The sequence below is a fragment of the Tachypleus tridentatus genome, chromosome 7, assembly GCF_004210375.1.
Source record: "Tachypleus tridentatus isolate NWPU-2018 chromosome 7, ASM421037v1, whole genome shotgun sequence".
In the NCBI taxonomy this organism is placed as follows: Eukaryota; Metazoa; Arthropoda; class Merostomata; order Xiphosura; family Limulidae; genus Tachypleus; species Tachypleus tridentatus.
Genome location: NC_134831.1, coordinates 193,272,162 through 193,295,409, shown reverse-complemented (window position 1 = coordinate 193,295,409; position 23,248 = coordinate 193,272,162). Strand labels below are relative to the sequence as shown.

General features: G+C 33.4%; 1 long non-coding RNA gene across 1 annotated transcript; it reads right to left on the bottom strand.

Moving 5' to 3' along the window:
• Window positions 1-3,223: 3,223 nt before the first annotated feature.
• LOC143257589 (uncharacterized) lies at window positions 3,224-16,716 on the bottom strand. Its single transcript, XR_013031949.1, has 3 exons — window positions 16,068-16,716; window positions 9,649-9,927; window positions 3,224-5,186 (listed from the first exon to the last, which is right to left on the bottom strand). It is a non-coding gene; the product is annotated as an uncharacterized LOC143257589 (long non-coding RNA).
• Window positions 16,717-23,248: the final 6,532 nt, after the last annotated feature.

Genomic DNA, 23,248 nt, shown 5'->3' with positions numbered 1-23,248 from the left:
AAGGAAGTCCACCTTTCGAAAGAGCTCAGATTATTGGGTTTTTTACTTATATCCACGAAGACTTCTTGAACCTACGTGCTTTTCCAACGTCATGAAGAAGGAATTATTCCTTAGTGTTACTCGTTATTCATATTGAATTGGTTGAATTTTAAATATTTTTCGTTTTTGAAAGAGGTTTTATCTTCTTTGTTATTGTAATTATTAAGATTGATATTTATTAAGAATTGTGTAAAGTATTGGCCAGGCACCGATTTACTGAGGCTTTTTTGTGATAAACTATATATACCAATTGCTTGAAAGTTTCAGTTTATTAACTTTCTATAAATAATTTTTTACTCGGCATTAGTTGTATTGGCGTTTTCTTTTAGTCTTTTATATGCAAAAACGGCTCGTTTGGGTTGAGAAAATATTTTACATAGAAGAGCGAGAAACAATATAAAGGCGTTCCTTTATATTGGTTTATTTTGGGTTTTATACTTATATTAATATAATAAAATAAATAAAATTATATATTCAAACATCTAATACCGCCCTCTATATTCCGACACTCAGTTACACAACCCCTTTCAAACATGTGGTCAGCTTCCGGTCAGTTACCTCTTTCTTTGTGAACCTGATGATTACCGTAGAAGGTCGAAACGTTGTTCGCTCTTCTATGTAAAATATTTTCTCAACCCAAACGAGCCGTTTTTGCATATAAATTTCTCAACAAGTGGGTTTCTCGACATCACTGATTATTTATTTTAGTCTGTTACAAACGACGGTAGTATCCTTCACAAGACATGATATCTAACAGGTTACGACTCCTCTATGTTGATTAAGAATGAGCATCACGTGGTTAACGTTAATTGCCCAAGGTAAAATCCAACGTCTCGTGTTAAATAAGAAACGTTAGATTTTGCTTTGTTTACACAGGACCTTAAGTAAGTTTGTTTCCGGAAATATTGGACTTTTGCTAATGCTATGAAGATTACTGACACTCATCAGCCTAGAAACGCAAACTAATTCACCCAGACGAGTAGATAAAATCTTAACCTAGGTATCAATTTAATCACAAGGAATGCTAAATGAAATGAGATTTAGCGAATCCAAGACCACTTTGATAGGTTCATAAAAGCTTCTCAGGCCAGCCGGAGTACTACAACCTCAGCTCAAGTACAGACCATCAGAGAAAAGTTATAAATGTCATAGGTAGATGATCTCTGTTATTTGGATCTGTTTCTCTAGTATGCAATACAACTAGCATCCAATGATAAGGATGACCAGTCATGCAGCAGTTAGTGAGTCTCTCACATTTAGAAGGAAATCCTTCAAATATTTGAGTTATGCAAAACTGTGTGCCAAGTTGCCATAAGTAACTCGCTACTACCACTTGACACTAGAGACCAACTATTCATCTGGGTGATGTAATATCTGATTCCATTTATCTCATTGCATCTATTATATTGGTAGTATCTCTGCCAGATTTTGACTAAGAATCCACGAAGGGAAGGTCTTTGCCAGCATTCTGTCTTACGATGAGTATAACAAAGCAGACTTACCCCTCCAATCCTTCATAGTGTAATTTTTGTATTGACTGTTTTTTTCACTTGTGTCAACCAAGATTTTATTTTAATCAGTGTTATTTTCATGCGATGTTAAAACAAACCTTGCTTTCACATCACAACTTTTTGCTTAATGTATTATACCCTCTCCTTCTAAAGGGAACAAGTGATTACTTTATGTAAAACTGTTTACTGTAATTAGTCCTTTTGTTGTAAGCACACTACATTAAACTACCCTCTTCTAAGAGGTAAGTAATCTTAACATATTATAACATCTCTTCCCAGATAGCCTAGTTGCTTTGTGCCATAAAACACCAAATCAACCAACCAACATCTCTCTCTAAAGGGAACAAGTGATTATTTTATGTAAAATAATTTTCTAATTAGTCCTTTTGTTGCAAACACAGTACATTAAACTACCCTCTTCCAAGAGGTAAGTAATCTTAACATATAACATCCCTCCCTAAAGGAAACAAGTGATTATTTTATGTAATATTATTTCTAATTAGTTCATTGTGTAGTATATGCTTAATTACAAATAAAATATTTGGACAAATGATGTTTGTAGATGTGATATATAAGAATGTAAAAAGATTTATAAACTGATGGCACAACCCTTATTTTGTGAGTTAATAAAAATGTGTAGTAGCGAGTTGTTAGTCGTAAGTGTTATGATAATCATTCTCACTGTCTAGTCTAGAAGTGTGAGATTTTCTGTAGAGCAGACTGAGCAGTGCTCACCTGATACCCAGCAAAAACAGCCAATGTTAGTAAATGTAATACTTGGAATGCTAACACTAAACTTTATAATCCTTGATTTCTGGCCATAAATTTTCTGAAAAAGTTCATTATTTTCCTGGAATTTATCATTACCTATTTTTATATGATACCAACAGCTGTGAGTATATCGTTCCATGAATGGTAATATTAATTTCATTATGTGATGGGTAAAGTTATGGGAAGAATGTAAATTGTTAATGAATTTCAGAAATTTCATCAATCATCTATTTCCAACCAATTTTATTTACTATCATCTCTGCAGTATCTACTACGTTTCTTTGCCTTTCAAAACAAGTCTTGTTTCTATAACAAAACTGAAGACAAAATCACAATGTAATAGGTCCACAGCCTTCTTGTTATGGGAATCAGAAGGCTTTATGTTTTACTTATTTCTAAGTTTTGGATAGCACATTAAGTAATTTGAAAGTTCACTTCAATGTCTTTGATATTACATAAATAGCAAGCTTAAAGATCTGATTCTCTGTTGCAAGTCTCAACCAAGTCTGAAGATTCAACCTAATCTATAATATCTGTAAAATATGAAATCAATCAAATCATAACAAACAATTTATTATTGAATAAATGCTGGCATAAGAAAACCCCTTTAATGTTATGTGGTGAAAAATTATTACATATACATGCATGTCTAATAAACTAATAACCAGTCCATTACTATATTTCACAAATGTACTGATGTACTAGTCCCTGTATTTAATAAAGTATCAATATACCAGTCATTACATCGAACACAAAAATTAACATGAATAACTGTTTGCTAAAACAAGCTTTGATGAAGAAGATTCAATCGTCAATGAAAGTATTTTCTCTATCAAGACATATTACTATGTCAGTGTTGTCAACACAAGTACTGATACACCTGTTTTCATCAACACAAGTAGTGATATACATATCTTTATTAACAGTTGTATACTTATCTTTATTGACACAGGTATCAATATATCAGTCTAGCTAGTCAACATAAGACAAATATACATGTACATAGTTAATAGTACTAATGGTATACTAGTTCTGCTATCGCCACAGTGTTGATGTTGTGTATCAAAGCCATTCACCAACACAAGTACTGATACACCTATCTCTTTCAACACAAGTATTAATAAGCCAAGCTTTCTACAGAGTATTACTGGATTTGGTAGGATGAGTAAGAAGCTATTAGTTGATTGGCAGGTTGAATGAGAAGCTCTTAGTTCATTTGTATGATGGAGTAACAAGCTAATAAGCAACTGGCAGGTTGAATAAGAAGCTTTCAGTTGATTGGCATGTTGGAGTAACAAGGTAATAAGCAACTGGCAGGTTGAATAAGAAGCTTTCAGTTGATTGGCATGTTAGAGTAACAAGGTAATAAGCAACTGGCAGGTTGAATAAGAAGCTTTCAGTTGATTGGCATGTTGGAGTAACAAGCTAATAAGCAACTGGCAGGTTGAATGAGAAACTATTAGTTGATTAGCATGTGGGAGTAACAAGCTACTAAGCAAATGGCAGGTTTAACAAGAAGCTATTACATGAATGGCATTTGTCACAGAACTTTAAAACTTCCAATATGTTATGAGCTTTATTCAACAAAAATAAAAGAAGTTAAATGTAGGCAAGTTGTCTGTGGATAAACTGACAATGAGATTCTCAGTAATTATGGAAAAAACAACATAATAAAGCTTATTTGTAGAAGATTTTATGCTTAAGTACGATTGTATGTATGTATAAAACACTAAATGTTTGAAGCATACCTTTAACTTATAGGAGTAATTTTTTCACATTAAATACTATAAACAGTTTTACTTTACCAATAACTTACTCTCTATCCAACATAGAAACAATTCTAACACATTTTATTTTAAGCATACAAAGAGAAATCTAGTGTTTAAAAATGAGAAATATTTTTCATATATTGACACATAAGAAATATTTAGCACATTCTTTAGCAATATTTACATATTTAACTTCTTACATGGAAAAAAAGGAGGGGGGCATAAAGGAAATTACTAAATTTGAATGAAAGATCAGATAGTGAGAAAATTCATTTAACAAAAATTTTAGTGTGAAATAAAAACTCAGTAATGCAAGTACTTCAGATGTGAATCATCTGAAGAAATTATGGAGCTTGGTTTATCATTTGTTCATAAGATCAGCATTTTAGATACATAGGAAAGCTTTTCATGATTTATTATGAACATTTAGTGTCAGAACTTTCAGTAATTGACCATGGTAATTAATTCATATATACATACAATGTCATGTGTTCATCACTTAGTCATTTATTACTTTTCAAACTGTCATAGTTGAATTATAACAAGTTGACAGCCTTAGAGAAAAGGCCAATATCTGCATTTTTAACTAGTGTGGCATTTCTGTCTTGAACTATTCAGAAAGATTTCACTGAGCTATCACTTTTCTTCCACTTCATAACCACGTATCACACAGAGTATTCTGTTGCTTTGACATCTGTATTGATACTATTAAGGAAATTATATTCTTCACTTCTGACTCATGATTCTTCTTCAGTTTATTTCTTCTCCACTTAGGTTTACATTATGCTCTTTTTCCTTACCTCTTGAGACAAGATAACCATCTGAATCCACAGCTGTATGCAGTGCATCAGTGAGTGGGTTTTTTACTTCACTTTCAAAAATAATTGAATCCGTTATTTCTGTGATTAAACCCCCCTTTTTTTCTCTTCTTTATCCTCACTTTCCACTCCAGTAGTTGGAGATAATAACTTGTTAGATACTATTTCTTCATTTTCACTAGTTTTTGTTAACGTACCATTACTGCAACTGCTATCATCTATTTTTCAGACCAAACCAAGGACACTAAGCATATGTAGAGGATGATCAGTGGATTGTTCTATAACAGAAACAGTGACCAAATTCATTCAAGAAAAAACAAACAAACTAAAATCACTGTGCTACTTTCTAACTCGTGTATGATACATTTCATTTTAAGCTGGTTGCAGAAAAACTTCCTGATAAGATTTTAGAACAAAAGAAACAAGAAAGAATCTGATGATGAGGAATCCACTTGGAAACTTTGGTCAGATGATTAATGAACAAAACTCTATAACATGCTTAATAGTAATTTTTATTAGAAGGAATTTGATTTTTTTGTTAGCCAAGAAAACTGCAAGTTCTCCATAAAATAATGTGAAAAAATTCAGTTCAATCATACCAATGAAAGTGTTATAAATTAAAGCCAGAATCCTTAACCTTGCTACAAAAATGTATTAATGATTAAAACACTTTTGTCAGAATCCATGTTAACTTCTACAGAGTTCTCACTGCTGCCACAAGTTAATGTCACAGATATTTATTAAGATTTATAACTACAAGAACAGAGACCCCTTGTTAATTTCACAAATATCTCACTTTCAGTACTAGTTGGAGTTACAAATTTCTTTTAATTCTTACTGTCTTTGTCAAAATATAGAATCCTACATCAACTTTAGCTACCAGTTAGGTTGAAAGACTTTCCTTAATTGAAATTTATTATTACAATAAAAGAGAACTACAACTAAGTTAAAATAAATCTTATTTAAATTACAAGTGAGTGTATGGTGATAATTCATCCCCATTTCTAGAGACACTCACTAGACGAGGAATGTTGTTCCTGAGAAATATTAACTTACTGCTAGAGCCCTTTAAAAATCTGTTAGGTGAATGGTGTCACCATCAGACTTACTAGCAATATTAGTTCTAAACTGAATATGAATATATTACCAAGATAATATATGAAACTGACCTTTCTTTACATTAAGCAAAAAGAGAAAAACAAAACTATGTATCATATATAAAAATCATTAATATTAAAACTACTTTTAAACATTTATATCTTATTAATTTACAGTATTTATAATTGCACTAAAGTATTACAAACTTTGACTTTTATAATGTTTTGAACATCTGATGTTACACCAACATGAAAAACACAATATGCAACAAAAATAAAGTATAAAATAAGCTTTTTAAAAATGTGTATATATAAAAACACAGTGTAATTGTAAAATTTATTTTATTAATTATTTCTTAATGTGTCTTAATAATCATGTATCATACAGAAAAAGCATTTCACCATTTTTAATGCTTTTACACCTGCTTTTTAATAACAGTGATCACATAATGCCTGTCAGCAGTTCCTGACAGAAAGTGCAAATGTATGTACACTGGATGGTCTGAAACTGCTACACCAATAGGCACAGCATGATTAAAAATATTTTCTAACACATTAAGGTTTTTTTTGTGAAACATTTAATTTCAGATGTAAAAAAAAACACAACAACCTAGATATATTTAAAAATAAAAGTTTAAAGTGCTGTGACACCACTTACCCCAAACTATTCCACACTTGAAACAAATCACACCATTCTCTAATATTTCATTTCTTTATTACAAAGTTTGAAGCAGAAATATATTAAAAATAAGCATTTAGCTAGTTTTTATTACTACTATTTCTTAGATATAGTATCACTATAATTTGACACTAGTAAAACAGAGCAATCCATAAACAGAAAAATCATAAGAGAAACATAAATGGTATTATTACAGTAAACATATGGAATTATAGTGTGTAGAGATACAACTTTTTCTACAGGCATCATCTTAAGTTAGGGTAACCACTGTCTACTACTTTTGTAAAGATATAGAAGTCTTTAAATTTTATAATCCTTCTCCTTACACAATTCAGGTACACCAACTTCTACTTAATAATGTCTACTTTTGTCAAGGAGTAGAAGTCATTTAACCTTACAGTCCTTATTTACACAATTCAGGAATACCAAATTCTATGTAATAATGTTTACTTTTGTCAAGGTGCAGAAGTCATTTAAACTTACAGTCCTTAATATTACTACAAATCAGGGATGCCAACTTCTATTTAATAATGTTTACCTTTGTCAAGATATACAAATCCTTATTCTTAACACAATTAACGGATGCCAACTTCTGTTTAATAATGTATACTATTGTCAAAATGTAGAGTCCTTTTAAGCTTATAGTCCTTAATAACACAATTCAGGTACACCAACTTCTACTTTATAATGTCTACTTTTGTCAAGGAGTAGAAGTCCTTTTAAGCTTATAATCCCTATTCTTACTAAAAATCAGGGATACCATCTTCTATATAATAATGTCTAATTTTGTGAAGGTATACAAATTCTTATTCTCACTACAATTCATGTACACCAACTTCTATTTAATAATGTATACTTTTGTCAAGATGTGGAAGTCCTTTTCAGCTTACAGCCCTTATTCTTACCACAATTCAGGGACATAAGTTCTGTTGAATAATGCCTAATTTTGTGAAGGTATACAAGTCTTTATTCTTACCACAATTCAGGTATACCAATTTCTATTTAATGATGTCTACTTATGTCAGGATGTAGAAGTCCTTTTAAGATTATAGTCCTTAATAACACAATTCAGGTGTACCAACTTCTACGTTATAATGTCTACTTTTGTGAAGATATAGATGTCCTTTTAATCTTATAATCCTCATTCTTACCATAATCAGGGATACCATCTTCGGAGTAATAATGTCTACTTTTGTCAAGATATAGAAATCCCTATTCTTACCAACTTTCAGGAATACCAACTTCTATTTAATAATGTCTACTTTTATCAAGATGTGGAAGTCCTTTTAAGCTTGTAGTCCTTATTGTTAGAACAATTCAGGAACACTAAGTTCTGTTTAATAATGTCTACTTTTGTCAAGATATACAAATCCTTAATCTTACCGCAATTCAAGCATAACAGCTTCTATATAATAATGTCTAATTTTGTCAAGACGTAAAAGTCGTTTTAAGTTTACTGTTTGTATTCTTACCACAATTCAGGGAAACAAACTTCTATATAACAATGTCTACATTTTTCAAGATGTACAACTCCTTTTAAGCTTATAGTCCTTACTCTTACCATAATACAGGAATACCAACTTCTCTTTAATAATGTCTACTTTTGTCAAGATGTAGAAGTCCTTTTACGGTTATAGTCCTTATTCTTACCACAAATCAGGGATACCATCTTCTATAGAATAATGTCTACTTTTGTTAAGATATACAAATCTCTATTCCTACCATAATTCAGGGATACCAACTTATATTTAATGTCTACTTTTCTCAAGATGTGGAAGTCATTTTAAGCTTATAGTTCTTTTTAACACAATTCAGGTTAACCAACTTCTATTTAATAATGTCCACTTTTGTCAAGGTGTAGAAGCCCTTTTAAGCTCACAGTAGTTGCTCTTACCACAATTCAGAGACACAAACTTCTATACAATAATATCTACTACTTTTGACAAGATGTGGAAGTCCTTTTAAGCTTATAGTCCCTATTCTTACCACAATTCAGAGACACCATGTTCTGTTTAATAATGTTTACTTTTGTCAAGATGTGGAAATCCTTTTAAGCTTATTGTTCTTATTCTTACTACAATTCAGGGACACCACGTTCTGTTTGATAATGTTTACTTTTCTACCCACACAGTAGTCAATTTTGCACAATCATCACTAACTATTTCCTTTCCAAACAACTAGTGTTACTCTTTTACGTTACACATCACATTATTTCTGGTAACTTTCACTTGTAACACTTCGAGATTCTTCATTTCCATGATGATTTTATTTCATTCATTACCCAGGGCTCAGATTGATATTTTCAAATCACTTCCAGTAAACTTTAGAATTTAACTTTTAATTTAGTCTATGTACTTGAACTTATTTCCTTGTAATAAAACTTTTCTCACACTTCTGTACCATTCGTTTTCCAGATGTTTAAGTATCTTATATCTTTTGTTTTCAGGAAGCTTCAATTTTATTCTCATTCATGATTGTGTGTAAAAGAACTTATGTAAATAAAGAAACCATTTTCTATTTGATTTAAAGTTTAATTCAATCTATATATTTTATAACCTACACATGCACAGCAACCAATTGGATTCGAGATTCCTTTCTATTTTAATAATTGAAGATAATTCAATTTGTGGCTAGCAGGTTTGTAGTTAATAATTTTAGTTGGTTGCAAAATATTTTTACTGTTTGAAAAAAAGAGATACATTTATGAAATGAATATTACAGTCCATTTGCTTTATATATACATATATGTATATTACAATAAACTACTTAAGATAAATAAAAACAATACAATTTATACAAAAAACGTTATTTTTGATATGAAAGAAATGCTGAGATTTTTGTACTTATTAATATGTTAATAGCTCTTATATACACCAGTTTATGCAAAACACAGATTACAAAATATACAAATTTATATCCAGTATATTAATTAAAGACCAGAAATTATAGTAAAATAGAACAAACCTTCTTTTGATGCATTTGATATCTTCTGAGAAGTGAGAACTGAGGGTTTAAGTGGCACTTTATCAATGTAGCCAAGCTTTTCGATATATGAACTTGAGCAAAACTCTCATCGATGGATTTTTCTTCATTTTCATCTAACACCACCAATGGTGGGAAGAAAGCAGATTGTGGTTGAAGCTTGATATACGTTTCCTCTTTTTTAATGGTTGCTGCTAATGCCTTGGCACAGCTGGTATAACAGGAACACTTATGACTTATGACAAATGGCTAAATGGCAAGCTACAAGTTAATGAACAGATTATCAGGTTTGGGAATTTTTATAATAAACATCAAACTACAAATCATTCACTAGTTATATTTAGGAATTTTTAAAAGTGATGACCAAATTACAGGTTAAAAAACATTCACTAAGTTGAATTTAAGAAATCTTACAACTGCTAAATATGAAGTAAAAAGCCATGATTTAATTTAGGAACTAACTGAAAAGATTCCAGGGTTAAGACTGATAGGCTGTGTATCTCCACCACAATGCAAGTCCTACTTTTGCAGTGACCTCTAAAACCTAGGGTACATTTTATAATCCCACATTATAGCTTGCACCCTGGGATCTTTTCAATTAGTGCAGCAATGTTTTGTTTATTTTTGCTTCAGCTTGTTTTTTATTATATGTAAGTCCTTAAAACATAGTACAGTAAATAAAGAAGTAATGCAAACAATTATTTCTTCTACTTATGACCTTTCAACCTGCTTTCTGGTTGTTGTAGGTTACTGAGCATTATGATATTTTGCACGTGGAGGACATGAAACGAAATAATTTTTATGTTTATATATACACACACACATTTGAATTAACCAAAAATCATAATTTACTGTAATTATACCACAGAATAACATTATATTTTATTTTATTAAATAAGCTGTATCTGGGTCTAACCTAAAGAAATCTGAAATTTCAAGCACAATAAAGACTTAACTTACTTCTTTGAAGACTTGTATTGAAAGAATGACTTAATGATATAATAACTGAAAATGGCTAGGAAAGCAACTAGGAGGACATTCTGAGCCTTCAACTGGTTATTCATATGTTACAGACAAGATTAAGTTATAAAAGGGAGCATTTCCAAAAATGGAAAGAGATTAGAGATGCCAATGTATTTGATTCAGTTCTTGAGTGATATATCAACAAACAGAAAAGGAAAGAGGTTCTTATTTTATATTCTAGTTTCCCACTATTAGTAATTTGAGTTCTTAATTCATGCAAAACAATACACTTCACAAACTTCTAATTTCAAATGTTGCATTCAACATATCACAACACAAAAATCAATGTTTGTGTGTTTTTAATATTTACTTTGAAATTAAGAAAATATACAATGTATAATACTAAAATATGAAGTATGATATATATTCTGATACCAAGCTTATTGACCCTAATTCATCAAATAGCAGCTGAATAAATTTTGAATATGAGTCAAAAGACATGATGCCATGACCTGTGTGGAGAGGGTTAAGAAATATACTGATGTTACTTATTGTAGGTTTTTTCTTTCACTGTGTAAGTCAAACAAACCAATTATAAAATATTCTGTAATTTATGCAATGTCATATTCTATTATATATGTAAAAATGGCTGGTATGGGTAGAGAACCTGATGATGACTGAAAAAGGTCAAAACGTTGGTTGCTCCTCTACACAGTGCTTTCTCTACCCATACCAGCCGTTTTTACATATATTATTTTCTCTACAAGTAGGTTTTCTCTTCATCAAGAATGTCATAGTCTTCAAATAGTTTTCTTTCATATACACTAAAGGTATAGCTATGCTACTACTGAAGTTACACATGTGACCTCCTTCGGTCATCAAAGACTTGAAAGAGAAAGAAAAGCACTTCTATTGGAACAGTAATGAGATAGAGTTAAAAGTAGTTTGAAGTCCTATAATAGACCAAAGTGTGAAATAGCAAGCATATAAATATTGTCAAGGGCCTGGCATGGCCAAGCGCATAAGGCGTGCGACTCATAATTTGAGGGTCGCGGGTTCGGGCCCGCGTCGCGCCAAACATGCTCGCCCTCCCAGCCGTGGGGGTGTTATAATGTGACGGTCAATCCCACTATTCGTTGGTAAAAGAGTAGCCCAAAAGTTGGCGGTGGGTGGTGATGACTAGCTGCCTTCCCTCTAGTCTTACACTGCTAAATTAGGGACGGCTAGCACAGATAGCCCGCGAGTAGCTTTGTGCGAAATTCCAAAACAAAACAAATATTGTCAAAACACTTAATCCAACTGATATAAGGGGCTAATTTAGTACTGTACAAAATTCTTCCTTCACAAATAGTATGTCAATTCTGAGCTATAAATTATTTATTGAATTGCATTTACTTATTGTGGAGATTTGAACACAAAGACAATGTATTATGTTTCAATGGTAAAAGATAACAGTTATCTTATAATTCTTATTTTTTCATAAAATCAATTGTCCAAGAGACAAGATGCTTGAAAAAAACTTAATCATTCAACCATTCTTTCCAATAAACACACAGTGTGCTTGTCCCATCTCATCCTATATAAAGTAGAACACAACTTTAAAAATCTCACTTTTATTTCCCAGCAAACATAATCAATCAACTTGTGACATTATATTATCCTTATAATGATGTTTTCCCATATTTACACACCATGCTGAACACAGTACTGTTTAAAAGTTAGGAAAATGACTCAACGTGTAAATATATTTTGAAGTGTCTGATTTAAAACATCCAAACAGTTATCATGATATACATCTATTACCAAAAATTTAAGAAAGTAATAATAGATAAAACTTGTATTAAATATACTGTCTTGGTTTATTTACAGCATAATAAAAATGTTGCACACAATACCTTTTTATGTTCAAACATTTAATAACTGCAAAACATTAGTTTTATGTTTAAACATTTATAAGATGTGGAAACAATATTCAGGATACATATCACTAGTAACATAAAACTGCTGGTAATATTCAGATCTACTGTGTTTTCTCTCAGTTGCATTTTTTTTTTTTACAATGTGAGGTGAATGACACATTAATTATTTTGGTATTTAATGCACATATAAATCATTCAAGTATTAACATTTAGTAATTATGATTTTTAGAGTGAAGCATTTAGAATACCCAATCCCAATATATGTAGATACTCACAGACATAACTGATCATGGTTTTCATTATGGTTGCCAAAAGCTAAAACAGTAATATTTTAAATATTAATTTAAAAGTAAAGCTTCTTGCAACTTAGAATAGGGTTTTATTTTACTCAGAATGAGAAGTTAATTTTACTGGGTTCTTACAGTAAATTAAATAACTGAACTAACTTAAATATGTTTGTAGTATTAACTGACAACCATAACTATGTAGAGAGTTTCTGAATGAATTTACTCAAGTGTGAAACTTGTTCAACAGGGAATGAATAATTATCTCATACTAATACAAGTAAAATTCACTGCGTAGCACACATCAAACCAACCAAAATTATTTCCCACAATTATCAAAGAAAATTGCCTCAATTTCAAATTATACATCGTGGTGTAATATTAAAAACAGTGAAATATATTAGTAGCTACAAACAACACAATGTTGTCCAGAGTAAGACTTACCAAAATCATTTCCATAATAACTAAAAATATTTGTGGCTACAAACTACACACTGTTGTCAAGTGAAAGATTTACTGAAATCATTTCCATAACAGTTAAAATGGAGAAAAATATTTGTGACTGGAGATTACACACTGTTGTCTACTGTGAGATGTACTAAGATCATTTACATAATGGTTAAACATATTCGTGACTACAGCTTCACACTGTCGTCAAGTGAAAGATTTACTGATATCATTTCCATAATGGTTAAAATGGTGACAAGTATATGTGACTGCAAACTACATAATATCATCTTGTGTAAGATTTACTGAGATTACTTCCATAACAGTTAAAATGGTGAAAAAATATTTGTGACTGCAAACTACACACCCTTCTGTAGCATAAGACATACTAAAATGACTTCCATAATGGTGTTATAATAAAAATGGTGAAAAATATTTAGAGATAACAAACTATGCGTTGTTCTCTGGTATATAAGATTTACTTAGATCACTTCCGTTATGGTTAAAGAGAGTTTGTGACTACAAACTACACACTGTTGTCTAGTGTAAGACTTAATCAGTTGACTTCCATAATGAAATTATGGTACAAATGATGAAAAATATTTGTGACTACATGCTACATACTGATGTATAGTGTAAAATGTACTAAGATCATGTCCATACTGGTAAAAATAGTGAAAACTATTTGTGACTACATGCTACACACTGTGGTCTAGTGTAAAATATCATAAGACTATTTCCATAATGGTTAAAATAGTGAAAAATATTTGTGACTGCAAACTACAACACTCTTACCTAGTGTAAGATTTACTGAGATCATTTCCATAACGGTTAAGAGGGTGAAAAAAATTGGCGACTACAAATTATACACTGTTGTCAAGTGTAAGATATGCTAAAATAATTTACTAAATGGTGTTATGGTAAAAATGATGAAAAATATTTGTGACTACAAATTATACACTGTTGTCAAGTGTAAGATATGCTAAAATAATTTACTAAATGGTGTTATGGTAAAAATGATGAAAAATATTTGTGACTACAAATTATACACTGTTGTCAAGTGTAAGATATGCTAAAATAATTTACTAAATGGTGTTATGGTAAAAATGATGAAAAATATTTGTGACTACAAACTACACATTGTTGTCTAGTGTAAGATTTACTAAAATGACTTCTATAATGGTGTTACAGTGAAAATGGTGAAAAATATTTGTGACTGCTTCTACACACTGTTTGTTGTCTGGTGTAAGATTTATGAAGATTATTTCCATAATGGCTAAAATTTTGGAAAATATTTGTGACCACAAACTACACACTGTTCTGTGGCATAAGACATACTAAAATGACTTCCATAATGGTAAAAAATGTTCGTAACTACAACTACACACTGTTGTAAAGTGTAAGATCTACTAATATGATTTTCTGAATGGTGTTATAGTAAAAATGGTAAAAAATATTTGACTACAACTATACACTGTTGTCAAGTGAAATATTTACTGAGATTATTTCCATAATAGTTAAAAGGGTGAAAAGTATTTGTGACTGCAAACTGCATAATATCTTGTTAAGATTTACTGATATCATTTCTATAACAGTAAAAATGGTGAAAAATATTTGTGACTGCAAACTACACACTGTTCTGTGGCATAAGACATGCTAAAATGACTTCCATAATGGTGTTATAATAAAAATGGTAAAAATATTTAGAGATAACAAACTATGCATTGTTCTCTGGTATATATGATTTACTGAGATCACTTCCGTTATGGTTAAAGATAGTTTGTGACTTCAAACTACACACTGTTGTCTAGTGTAAGACTTAATTAGTTGACTTCCATAATGACATTATAGTACAAATGATGAAAAATATTTGTGACTACATGCTACATACTGTTGTCGAGTGTAAAATGTACTAAGACCATTTCCATACTGGTTAAAATAGTGAAAAATATTTGTGACTGCAAACTACAACACTCTTACCTAGTGTAAAATTTACTGAGATCATTTCCATAAGAGTTAAGAGGGTGAAAAAAATTTGTGACTACAAACTACACACTTTCCTACTGTAAGATTTAGTGAGATCATTTTCATAAGAATTAAAAGGGTGAAGAAAATTTGTGACTGCAAACTACACACTATTGTCTGGTGTAAGACTTACTAAAATGACCTCCATAATAGTTATAGTAAAAATGGCGAAAAATATTTGTGACTACAAACTACACACTGTTGTCTAGTTTAAAATGTACTAAGACCATATCCATAATGGTTAAAATAGTGAAAAATATTTGTGACTACATGCTACACACTATTGTGTAGTATAAAATTTACTAAGACCATTTGCATAACAGTGCAAATAGTGAAAAATATTTGTGACTGCAAACTACACACTGTTGTCTACTGTAAGATGTACTAAGATTATTTCCATTATGATTAAAATGGTGACAATTATTTGTGACTAGAAACTACACACTGTTGTCTGGTGTAAGATTTATTCAAACAATATTTTATAAATGTTGTAATAATTATTAAAAGCAAAAAGTACAGTTTTTAACACAATAAAACTTAATACAGAAGAACTACAGTCTACTTTAGTATTTATTTTACTGATAACTGGCAAATCTGCATTAACTTGGTTACTTTACTACCAGTACTTAAATATGAAAGTTTATTCAATGGACTGAAGAGATTCAAAAGCACATTTCTTCACATTAAGTACTATAATTAATTACAAAGTACTTCTCCATGTTTACTGCTAAAAGTAATGTTTGAAGCAAATGGATTAACTTACTTTTTATTCCAGTCTGCTCACCAATAATATTCCAGAATGCATTACTTGGGGTAGTTCCAAATCTTTCTCTCCACTGAATTTCATCTAGATATCCTTGCACAGTCTCAAGTTTTAGCTGGGCAACAATAAATTGTCCTCTCCAGGTTCAGCTTAGAACCTGGAGATAGTTTTTGATTTTTGATACACCCAGTTCATCTTCTGGTGGTGAAGTCACTCCAGAAGCTAAAAGGAACTTGTGTCCACTTCTAGTAATTTCTTTCGTCTTCACTTCTGAAGACACAATCACAGAGTTGGGTAAAAGCCATAGTTCTAAACTCCTGACACACACAGACGTGGTCCAACCTATTGATGGTGAAATGGCCTTCATACGAACTCTATCACTACCACAATCATATGCACCAAGTAGGCTAAATCTTCCCATGTAAGCAAAAGAAACTTCAACCATAGTACCAGGCCCTCCTAGCTTTTCTATTTTAGTACCAAAGCTCTAGCACAAACTTCCTGAAGTGTTCTCCAAACTGACCTTGCCATATACACATCTATATCAACTCCACTCAATATGTCTTTCACATCAGACTGTACAGCTCAATGATAAGTCAATTTCAACAACTTACAGAGAGGTACTCCAAACCGCCCAAAAATACTTGGTCAAGTTATCCGAGATGTTCTGCCACAGCTACAAGTAATGCAAAAAGTAAAACTTCAATAAGGAAAGGCAAACACAACTTCAACCTAGATATAGTTTGGTCTTCTATAAGGCACGTGTAATTTTAGAAGTTGAGCAATATTTCTTTTTAACAACCAGTCTAGAATAAATTTAGAGTCACACACATATTCCATCTAAACATTCAATATAAAGTCACAATAGAGCAAAACCTTATGTAAATCATGTTAATGTCTCGCACTAAGTTACTTTTACATAATATTTATCATTAAAATATTATTTTATCTCCCATTTATTCAAATGTGAATTATTTTAATGTTTAAAGTCATTCTGAACAGTTTCAGTTTTATATTTAATATTTACCCACACAGTGTCAATAGCCTTACTATCAGTCTTTAACAGTTATATTCAACACACATACAGTTTCAATAATTTTACTGTCAGTCTTTATCAGTCATACTTAACATTAAGGTAAACACATTTTTATATTTATATCATTATTTTTATACATTAAACACATTGTGACCATAGATGTGTTGAAATCTTGATTTATTACATTTAATGTATCCGAAACAGCACAACCATCTGGGAAAATTTAAAAAGGCTTATTGTCACACCAATGTTGTGAAGAAAGTTATAACCATTAAGTCTGATAATTAATTTTAAATGTACTTAAATGTGTCCAAGAATTTTTATAAATGAGTTACAAAATGATATTCAAATTGCAACAGTTGTGATACATGAATGGTATCATTAAAACAACAATCTTCAGTTTAACCACTTCAATGAAACATGTAATGGAAAATAGTCAAAGCTAGAGAAAATCTTTAACAGTAAAAGCAGCTCAAGAGAAATATTAACATTCACAGAAATGTGTTTTCAGTTCTGAACTGCAACATACACATGTCAGCATTTTTTAGTTTTTTAAATTTATACAGAGGACATTACACTTGTTTGGAAACTTTAATGGACTACGAAAGAACCATGTTTTAAACTACTACTACAAGTCTTCTTTACTACGAAGGCTGAGATAACAGTTCAAAATGTCAACAATGACTTTAATGGACTACAACTGTTTATATAAGAACAGTGTTTTAAACTGCCAGAACAGTTTGTGATGAAAACCTGTTTAACAGTCAAAATGTCACCTTCAACTCAAACAAAACTGGACTGGAAGTTCTAATGGGTTACATAGTGACCATGAACTCAATCCAGTTAGGCAAACAAATACATTAAATATCCAACCAATTTTGTAACAAAGGTTACACACTATTTCCTAAACAACAAATTTCAACCACCAGATGTTGCGTACACTGTCCCCAAAGTTTCCCTCATTATCTCCCTTCCTCTTATGGGTTCACAATGCTTACCAATAAAGTTAACATTTTCCTAAACTGAAAATGTATTTTTAATAATACTTATCTCTGCTGACACTTACAGATGTTCCAAGGTCTTTACTTTGCTGATCTAAAAACTGGTCTCGCTTGTTACAGTCTTTTATACCCCAATTAAATACCTTGGGTAATTTTTGACTTTGTGACAATTTCGCCACCTACATCAATGAGCCTCTATCCTGGTACTGTATATAAGCATCTCATTCAGATAATGTAATCTCTATCCTGGTACTGTATATAAGCACCTCATTCAGATAATGTAATCTCTATCCTGGTACTGTATATAAGCACCTCATACAGATAATGTAGCCACTTTTCTTGAAACTTACGTAATCCTAGTCAATAATATCAACTCTTAATGGAGAGGATAAATGGGAGAGTGTCAGTGGGGGCAAATATTATTGGAAATATATCTTCAATTCAAGAATGTGTTAACTTGCCAAACATATTGACCATCCACTGACATTTATAGCTAGAATTCCACATTGAAAGGTGAAGGGGCCAATGAGGGCATTATCAATACAAAAAATGCCTGTAGCCAACAGAAGTATACAAAGACAAGAGTGGTATCCTAGTGAGGCAACTACATTACATTCTGAACATGTCTTCTCTTCGCTTGTATGACAGCCCCAACCAGACAGCCAAGGTTCCACAACTCAGGGTTGGAATTAAGGGGTCTTGGTCTCTACATCTCACAATAGTGGATAAGAAAATTGGACTGCAATTTGGGTGGTTGGTTGATTTAGTGTTTTATGGCACAAAGCAGCTAGGCCATCTGCACTAAACGTCCAGTAAAAAGGTAAAAATAAAGTAAATGTAATAAAATTCACAAAAGGAAATTAAGGTAAAACAAAACAGCATTGAAAAACATAAATAGCATAAAACCAATGTTGACATCTAGGCTACAATGTTAAGAAAAAACAGAGTAAAAGAAGTTGTAAAAGACTTTCTGTGGCATAATGGTAATTATCATAACCCACCAGGAAGACTAACAGGTACATACAAGAACCACCATCAGTCACCTGAATATCAGTTCTGGTTCCGGGTTATGTATAATTACAGCCATTATCAAAAAGTAAAGTAATAAGTGTTAAAAGACATGTAGTAAAACTGTAAAAATAACTCGCCAGAACGACTAATGTGCAGTACAAACAGATAGTTCAAACAGCAGCATAAGTAACCTGAAGTTGACATTTCCAGTTCTGGTGTGGAGTTATTTAATGTTACGGCCATTTTCTAATTTCAAATTGAAGTAGAGCGATTGTGACTCTTAAAAGGGGAACCATAATAAAAAATGTTTAATGAAGAAATACAAAACACTTAAATGACATTAAAAAGATTAATGGCCATTAAAAAACTAAAAACTTTATCAAGGTGGACAATGTCACCATCACCAATAACACTGTCTAATGTTATGGACAAACCTTGGGACAGAACATGGTTAAAATAGTGCCGTCGTTGAGAGTCGTAACGATGGCAAGAAAGTAAAATGTGGCTTATAGTGATCTGAGTGTTACACAAACTACACATTAGTGCACCAGTTCCAGATAAAAGAAAAGGATTGAGTTAAAAATCTGTGACCAATGCGTAGTCTAGTCAGAACAACTTCCTCCTTCCAATCCTTACGGAAGCAGGACGGCCAAAGTCCAATATAAGGTTTTATTTGGAAAAGCTTGTTTTCGCATTGCTCACTCCAAGTCAACTGCCAGCTGGTACAAAGCAAAGCCTTGAATACAGGACCATGGTCCATGCATGGAATAGGCACAGTGGTGATAGTGTCAGAGCAGATAGATTTAGCTGCCGTGTCTGCAATCTCGTTCCCGCGAATACCAAAGTGGCCTGGTATCCAGAAAAACTGGATAGAAGTAGATGTTAATGAGAAATGGGCCACTCAGTTTTGAATATCAGCGAGAACAGGGTGTGAACCAATATGAAGCGATTCCAGGGCCAGTAGAGAACTAAGTCTTGCAAAATACCATACCTCCATGTTGTGTCATAAGCCTTCTCAATGTCAAAAAATTTGATACAAGATGTTGGTGTTTGAGAAAGGCTTCTCTGATTGATGTTTCAAGACGAATTAGGTGGTCTGTGGTGGAGTGCTGTCGTCGGAACCCACACTGGGTGGGCGAGAGGAGGTTGTTTGATTCGAGGAACCAAACAAGACGAGCATTAACCATCCTTTCTAAGGTCTTACAGAGACAGCTCGTCAAAGCAATTGGACAGTAGTTTCAAGGAATCTTGGAATCTTTCCCAGGGTTAGAGAAAGTAAGATAATAGCCTGGTGCCAGGCATTAAAAAACAACAACATTCTCCTGCCAGATCTGGTTAAAAACAATTAGAAGAATATCAAGAGAAGCAGGAGAGTGATAGAACAGCATGTCATAGTGTACATCATCAGGTCCAACAGATGTACTGCCAGACTGATGAAGGGCCATTTTCAGTTCAACCAGTGTAAAGGGACAGTTATAGTAAAAGAGACAGTCAGTTTGAAAGAAAAGAGGTAAATGCTCCACCCAAGTCTTGATGGCCAAGAAGGTGGAGGAACAAGCAGAAGTGCTAGATACCCGGCAAAAGCTTTCAACTAGAGTATCGGTGATGCTCCGGACATCAGCTACCTCTTGGCCATCAGAGAGTAAGATCGAGAGGGGGACAGAATTGTAGTGCCCACTGACCTTTCGAACCCTGTCCCATGTGACCTTGTGAACTTGATCCAAGATTCCTTCTGGCTTTGATGTCTTACTCACCTAGCATGTGCACGGGCCCGCTGGAAAGCGATGCAGTTTTGGGTCATACGACCCAAGGAAACACGGATGACTGTGGCCTCCAAGGGTGTGTTGAGTGACAAAGACGGGGTGGGCACATGCTGATCAACCAACAGTACCACCCTTCCATGTACTCGTCTATCACACAGCCTGTCATTTCTGTACAGAGAAAACTGCTGAAAGGTGACTGTATCGGCAGGTTTCTGAAATGTTTCTTGTAAGGAAAGACATACAGGATGGTAGGAAGCAATCAGTGTTTTGATGTCATCCAGATTAGAACATAAACCTTGACAGTTCCATTGTATCAAGGTGGCCATTTTTAATGACACTCAGGCAAAGTGGCTGGAAAACCCTTCTGTTTATGACCACGTCTTTTTTCCTTACTGTCCTTATTTGGGGGAGGTCTATCGACCTCCATGGATCCTGCCCTGGGTCGATTGGGCAGGTCTTTGTTGTTGGAAGGGGATTCCAGTGACTGAGGATGAAAACGAATGATTGTTTTGCATGTTGGGGTGGGAGAAAAAGACGTATCTGAAAAAATGCCTGTATTTGAAACCAAAGGATGTGGATCTTGGGGCTTGTTGGAATGTATGGAAGGAACAGAGATGGGTGTAGAAGTTGATTCATCAACTTTTTTAACCATGGAGGTCAAAAGGCTTTTCATTTGTTTTGAGAACAATTCTCTTGGAGGCACAGAGAGATCTGTCTGCACTCCCCCTGTAGTTGTGGAATGAAGTGCAGCAGCATATGTCCGAGATGAAGTGGTGGACAGCAATTTCTGAGCCTCAGGATAAGTAATGTTAAGAGTCATTTTCAAATGCTGCACCTCTTTTTCCTCCAACCATTTAGGGCAAGAACAAAAGTAGGAAGGGTGAGAACCATTGCAGTTGACACAATGTGGGTTCATGTCACACTCATAGGCATTGTGGCCCTTGCCAACACAACAAGCACATGTCAGGGAACCAGGGAAAGAAATGACGTCTTTGAGTGGCCAAACTGCTGACATTGGAAACATCAGATAGGGTTTGGAATATACGGCCGTACCCTGCAATTTAGATAACCTGCCTTGATGGTGGCAGGTGCACATGGTGATGTAAATGTCAAAACAAGGATATTTGTTGGCAGTGTTACTCTATCTTTGCGAATGGAGATGCACCTCACTGCAGAAACTCCTTGAGTGGAGAAACCAGTGAGAATCTCTGACTCGGGGACGTTCTTCAAATCCCTCTCAATAATAACTCCTTGTGATGAAATCAAGGTAGCCACTTCTGAAAGAGAATGTAGGATGAGAAAATGAGGTACAACTGGTGGTACAGACGTTAAAGATTGCTGATCAGAATCTTCAAGACGTGGTCGTTTAACTGTTTTTTCACTAATTTATTTAAATTTTTAGAGGATCCATAGGAAAAAGGAAAAAATTCGGTACCCACTGACCCCACCCACCATGGAGCCCTACAAGGGGACGCACTACAAAGTCACGCAAGGACAATGCAGCAACGCCAGGGTTTCGTGAGCACTACACCCAAACACCAGCATCAGGCACAATGTCCACAACACCCGTTGAGAACTTCCAACAATGGTACTTGGTTGACTCTAGCCCAAGTGGACCAGCCGATTGACCCAAGGGGAGCCACCCAAAGGCCGCCCGTCTACAGGAATTCAAGGCCAAAGTGGTGTGTTAGGGTTGGACCCCTCAACACCAGGATCCTCTCCTCCCCTTCATGTGTCACCACACACGGCAAACACGTGGGTGGATGTTTAGATTCCGGAGGAGGTAACCCGAAAGAACAGAACCTTCCCTGCGAGGTCCCCTCACCACGTACAGGAATCCACACCGAGGGGAATTGGATTGAAATATTAAATATATATGTTTGTACTTTTTTTGGATCCCACCCAGTAGCCACAGAGTGATGTGTTCCTAATCACTGGAATCAGAACAAGCAAGCAAGCAACAATAAAGCGAACAAACTTTCACTTTTACCTGAGAATGTCTGAAAGGCAACACCTCAGGCTTGGAATGAGGGGATCATGTACATTGTACTCAACAATGGAACAGAATTCATCTAGTCTGGAATTATGAACATTCATCCTTACTCTCCAATCAAGTGGATTTATTCCTGGAATTACAGAGAGACCATCCTGAATTCAGAATTATGAGAATATAGTGAATCTCCTTCTATGTATAATAAATTAAATTGATAAAAAAGAATGGCCATGCACACCACAACCAGATAGCTTAGTGTAAAATCTGAACCAGTATTGTAAGTAGTTTCCTACAAAGGCTGGTGCCTCTCCTTCTAACATCTGGAAAAACATCTAGGGACCCAGGTAAAAGGGCCCCCCCCAAAACTTCATCCTTTT